The 6,666-nt window shown below is 31.5% G+C and overlaps 1 pseudogene across 1 annotated transcript; it reads left to right on the plus strand.

The window, feature by feature from the left end:
• The first annotated feature begins 2,152 nt into the window (after positions 1–2,152).
• Positions 2,153–5,677, plus strand: LOC143562596 (uncharacterized; annotated as a pseudogene). The gene is made up of 4 exons (XR_013140514.1): positions 2,153–2,234; positions 3,078–3,368; positions 4,933–5,073; positions 5,189–5,677. The product of XR_013140514.1 is annotated as an uncharacterized LOC143562596 (transcript).
• Positions 5,678–6,666: the final 989 nt, after the last annotated feature.

Genomic DNA, 6,666 nt, shown 5'->3' on the forward strand with positions numbered 1-6,666 from the left:
TTTGAAGGTAAATAAATAAAACTATATTTATTAAGTTTTTCTTGCTAATTCTAGTTATGCTTATCTTTGTCGGGTCGAATTGGTAATATAGAGAGTTATATTAAAAGTAAACGGGTTTAATGGGTCAAGTAGGTTGAAAATAGAAACCATATTTTGATGCATATAACCTCCTCCTAAATCACTTTGTTCAAAGTAGTAATAATAATTGAAATTATATCATTTCGTGAGGGTGTTTGGATGCCCATATAAGCATGCCATCTTTTTTGGTATTCTTTTATATAGAGTATAGATATTATATAAATAGTCATTATTTAATGTTTTTAATTATGCTTATAGATGTAACAAAAGTCCTTTATAACTAGACTGCTAGAGCATATGGTTAAGCGAGTAAAAGTGTTTATCACACCATATGTGAGAGTTATGGACCTTATGTTTGTCACAGTTACAAGGTATGATGTTTTTTGACCTCAAAAGTCAAACATTGACTTTTTAGTTTTGACCATTTTACCCTTGTGAAATATGCAGAGAACTTCTTCACACAGCCACACAGCGAAATGACTGGAGGAAATGAAAAGTCAACGACGTGTGATGTTAGGAGACAACATGATTAGTTAAATCATTTTATGGATGTAAATGAGTCGAGCCAAGCCTGATCTTGACTCATTGAAATTAGCAGATATCGAGTGACTCGTGAGTAGATAAATGGTTATTTAGGGGTGTAAACTCATTGAATCGATGGTGATCTACACGAGATATTAAATGCTTAGTAGTTTAAACTTTAAAGCATATATGAATAATGTTAATGTTAGCTTTTTAATGCCTTGATAATGAAGCCACAAGTTCAATGATGAAAAACTTTTGGGTTCCATCATGTAGCACCACCTGAAGTCTGCAAAGCAAGACAAAAAGATTACTGTGAATTTGACTTTAAGTTGGTTAACCTAAACATAATTTGAAGGAGATATTACAATTACAGTTCTTTCAAATTTGCTTTTGAAGGCGGAGCAATGTTCTAAGTGTTTTATTCTTCACCTACATTACCAAACGTTTGCTTTCAAGATTCAAGATAGAAAGGGTTGTATGCAAAGGTTTATGTTTGGTATTTTTTTTTATTGTGTTGTTATGGTCATGATACAATTTTGTTTAATGTTCACTTATTATTATTACTATATGTTGCAGTTATACACTCATAGTTTGACAAAGCTTGTAGATATATAATTTCATCAACTACTCGCGATTGTTATTGTGGAAAGATTTACCTAGCCTTTTTTTTTTCTTTTCATTCGAAAATCTGCAATGTTGCATCATGAATACAAAATACATATGAGTGGTATGCATGCTTCCAACTTTGCAACTTATGTGGATTTTGGTTCATTTTAGCACAAGAAAAATGTAAACCGAATATTGATTTTAGAAATTCTAAAAAGGAAGTGATTACATTTAATCAAATCGTTGGTTAATTATATGAAAAGGTTTAAGTGAATATTTTAAAACTTATAAGATGATTAATTCAATGTATCATCCAAAAATGAGTAAAAACGAACACAATGAACGAACTTAAACACACATAAATTGATTAAAATATGTCCAAGTATATAAATTTTGAATGAATAAAACAAACTTCATTACAATTAGTTAAACTAAAATCCTAAAAATTATTTCATAATATTAGAAACGGCCAATATCAAAACCCCCATAATACGGGAGCTAAAAGCTAGTATATGTGTGTGTGTGTATCGTTTATTAGTATTGTTTCGTTATAATTTTTAAATCGAGCATATCGTTGATAATGAAATCAATAAAACTAATTAACAATAAAACAAATTAAAAACAATAATCAAAAGAAATGAAATAAAATTAAATTTAAAAGAAACATAAAAAGACAAGAAAAACGTTATTTTAAAGAACATCTTTCAACATATATCCGTAACGTATTGAATGGTGTCTCCTAAACACCGATAGTGTGTGTAGGAAATCCGTAAATTAAACTAGTTGCAAATAACACTTTAACACGACTCTCCATAAATGTAAAGTTAATTAAGTAAAATAGAGATATTAAATAAATTGCAAAGAAAGCATCCGCATGCTTAAGCTTTCACCGTCAACTGTTTAATAAAAAGTCAAACATATAAAAGCAGTTGAGTTGAAGAACAAGAAACAAACGGAACCACCTCCTGTCAGCCGCACCACCGATCTCAAACTTCAAACCGCATAGGTTGTTAGTTAATTCAAAGGTAACATATTCATTACAAATTTCATTAAATTAATACCCATGTCCATGTTCCTTTATTTGTTATAAATAATCTACAAGCTGTTTGGATTGAATTAGTATTTTATTTCCAAGCTAGATTACACTCGAATTTTGACTAATATTTGATAAATGAATGCTTTTATTTTGACGGAGAGTATTATATTATCAGTGAGAGTTGATTTTAGGCTGTGGGTTAATGCTTGACCTGAATTGAGAAACGTACAAATAATTAGAGTAAGTATTATTATTCTACTGTTTTTGAACTAGAGTAATAATTTACTCAACTTCAGTTTTTTGGTGTGATTGCTCTGGTTCAAAATTGTAGAGTAATAACTATTACTCTAGTTATTGGTACGTTTAGTAGGTTAATTTCATTTGTACTGGATCTCACCGTTGCTTCTATATATAGCATATTAAGAATCATTATTTAGTTGTTTACAGTCACTCCTAAAAGATCATTGTTTCTTGAGTTTCTACATTGAGTATAAACCTCCTGTTTTTGAAAGAAAAAATAGGTTAAATCGAACAACTCATAGGCAAAAAATACTTATGGAATGAATTTCAAGCTTATCATCTTCATTATCATAAGAACTCACAAGCATGATTGAACTTATACGGCATAAGGTATGAATCAGGTTGTTGCCCGCTTACCTGCTTGTAATTGGATCCTTTTATTTTTGCCCATGACTGATTTCGGAATTAATAATGTCTTATACTGGTACATTCCTACAATCATGCATATCAAATGTGGAATATCTTTTTACTTAATGAAATTGCAAGAATTATGTTATTGTAGAAGAACTGACTTTGTGTTTTATGCGTGCAGGGTTTGGCAAATGAATCTGAATTCAGCAGGGGAGATTAACTGTCTGTTTAGCAAGTTAACCAAAGGTGGAGGACAATGTAAGAGGCTTGAGATAGATCTCAATTTGCCTGCTTCTTCTAATGAAACTGAGTCGACTCAGAATATTACCAACTCGGATGATGAGGCACTGTCACGGTATGCTGGAACAGAAATCAGAAGGTCAGAATACGAGTATCAACAACCATTGAATGGCAGGCGACATAATGATAATGTTGTTTCGGATTCCAGTCAAAAGGATGCCTCTACAAAGAAGTAAGTTATCTGTGTTTGGACGAATACATCAGAGGTGACAATTTTAACCAGAAAACGAATAGGAACCGGACGAAAGTCGACCAAAGTCTATTTTTAATGATATAACTAGGGGTGTAACAAGCTGACCCCGAACATGACTAGGCTCAACTCGGCTCATTTCGAGCACTATTTCAAAAGCTCGAGCTCGGCTCGTGAGTAGTTTTTAAGCTTGAGCTCAGCTAATTTATTATTTAAAAATAAATTTATCTGTATTTATAATTGCTTTAAATACACTTTTTAATAATACTTTTTATGTATAACAAAATACATATAATTTAGTTTCTTATTTCATAATGTTAGATATAATAGTTACTATTATCAAATGATATGTAATATATCAAATAAAAAATTATATAATTAATAACCCATTTAGGCTCGCAAGCCAGCTTGAGCTTGATACAGTGAAGCTCAGGCTCATTCAATAAGAAAGTAATTTTAGGTTCGGCTAGTTTAAGCTTGATCTCAACTCTCAAGTTACTCACGAGCGGCTTGGCTCGTTTACACCCCTGTTATATCTAAAACTGTTTTATCGGGAACATAGATTATTATTGTAATAGTGTGATTTTTTTAATTATATTTAACGCATTATTAGTGATTAAATATAAGGAAAAATTGTTGTAGGTCAAACCAGCTCCGCTGGACCGCTTGACCTAAAAATTACTCGTTTCGACCCGTTATCTTACCCTGACTGACTCATCATAGTGTCACCTCCAACAATTTTGACCACAAATAATGCAAGAACTACGAGAAATAATCTGAGCCATTCATTTATATTTAAAATTTAATAAAAAGGGTATATTTTTTAATTAATTAATTAATTTCCTACTTTCTCGTAACAAATTCACGTACATATGTAGATCAGAGAATTATAGTGAATCTACACATGTGGTTTATTATAATATATAAATACACATATTGTTTTTTGCACAATATCAATTCAAGTACATTCACACGGGTTATGTATTTTAATAGTCATGTTAGAATCTTAAATAATACACAAAAAAATGAATGTGCAGATTGGTTCTCGCATTATTACGGTTCTGTATTGAAATCTCTTATGAGTATAGGGTGCGGTTCCAATAAAAACCACTTTTAGCTTGAAAACCACGAAAACTATTACCAACTTATCATTTTTTTTCCCATTTTTTAATAAGGTTAGTATTGGAAAAAAAAAACAATAAAAAATATTTGTAGTTCATGAACGTACATATGTGTAGCTCTCGAAGTATATTTGCATCTCATATGAGGGGTGTGTGTGTATGTGTGGATTACAAACTACATAGATGAACTTTCACGAGCTACGTATATCGTTTTTGTTTTTTTCTTGTTTTTTTATGGCAAAGATTAATTACTTATAGAAAGAATGGAAAATAAAAATTAAAAAGTTATTGTTTAAAAGTGGTTTTCAAGTATCAAAGTGGTTTTTATTTGATCCCTTCCCTATGTGTGTATGTTTATAATTATTCATCAGTTTTTGCTTACTCGTCGTGCATACTAATTTACAAATTATCGTTATATCACGCAGAAATAACGGCAATAGCAGCAATGTTAAGTGGAAACATCAAGTGAAAGTGAACCTTGAAATGGGGCTTGAAGTGCCCCCAAATGACGGTTATATGTGGAGGAAATACGGCCAAAAAGAAATCCTCAATGCTAAATATCCCAGGTTTCTGTTTTGCCTTCAACCATGTTGACTTTTTATAAAGTTGACTCGCATTTTCATTACATAAATTATGCATACTAATCAGTTTATTCATTCCACATTATAAAAAAACTTGCAGAGAATATTACAGATGCACTTACCGAAACACACACGGATGCTGTGCAACTAAACAAGTTCAAAGATCTAGTCTAGACCCGACAACGTTTGACATCACTTACCTAGGAAAACACACGTCCCAAAATTTCAAAAACCAACAACTCATCATCTGCAACCGAATCTGGTTATGGTCTTATAAACTTCTCGTCTAATTCATCGAGAACCAGCGATGGCTCATCTGCAATAACCGGAAATTCTTTTGAACTTTCGAATTGGCCTTTGTATCATAGCCGTTGATTCTTGGTTCGTTGAGATCGATTGTTCATGGTTACGGTTTGGTCAACTACTGAATGTCGGAAGTCAACGTTTTTATTCTGGCTCATGATGATTTATATACGTAGGGTTGCTATATACAAATTACAGAGTCATAAGTGAGGCATAAACTGGATATTAGATATATATGCTACATTATTTTGTTCTCTACAATGAAATGAAAGAATAAACTGTTACATGTCGGTTAATTAATTTCATCTTTCTTTTTTTTTTCTTTTCGGAAGAGCAAATGTTACTCCTACTCGAGTTAAATGTCTTTATTATCAAGTATGTTAACCCCACACTGACAGTTTTATTGAATCTTTAACAATCACGAGTCAGGTAATAGTTAATAATTACTGTTGATTTATAAAATATTATTTTTCGAACAAGTTATAATGTTAATAAATGTTTTTTTTTTTAATTTAATGATTGTTTTAATATAGATTGAAAAATAAAAATTTCAAGGATGCTGGGTTTGTGAAGTTTTATTAATGGCCCATTCTTGGGTTTAAATGAAGACAATATGGAGATCGAAGACAATGGAAGCTCTTGCCTCATAGGATTAGGGATGTGCAATGGTTCAGAACTATGAGAACCGAACCGAACCGAACCGAAAATGACTGAAAATTAGAACCGGAACCGGAACCTCTTATAGTAAACCGGTTCGGTTTCAGAACTGGTAAAGTCGGTTCTCGCTAATCGGTTCTGGCCAGAACCGGTTCCGTTGTATATTTATCAAATGAATTGTGCGAACTTTGCAGATTACAAAACAAGTTTATATAATTTTATGTTTTCTTTCACAGTAAAATTAATTTAGTATACAACATGAACCTTCGTTATAAAACCTAATTGTTGAACTAAAATAAATCATTAGCAATGAGAGATTAAAGGAAGATCATATTATTTTATATTAAATTACATTGATAGCTTAAATCAAAATTGATCATGGTTGCTAGGTCTTTAACTTAAATAAATAAGATTTAAGTTAAATAATGATTGAATGGATGTCAGTTAATAAGTTACCCTATAAAAAAATGGGATTGGTAAATTTAGGTAAAACGTTTTTAATATTCCGGTTCTTCGGTTCCAAGTCTAGAACCGCCGGTTTTACCCGGAACCGAACCGTGAACCGTTTAATGCATATTCTGAGAACCGAGAACCGTAAGGTAACACAGGTTAGCGGTT

The sequence above is a fragment of the Bidens hawaiensis genome, unplaced genomic scaffold (assembly GCF_021521415.1).
Source record: "Bidens hawaiensis isolate Kalapana, Puna unplaced genomic scaffold, B.hawaiensis_p1.1 tig00021038_1, whole genome shotgun sequence".
NCBI classification, from domain to species: domain Eukaryota; kingdom Viridiplantae; phylum Streptophyta; class Magnoliopsida; order Asterales; family Asteraceae; genus Bidens; species Bidens hawaiensis.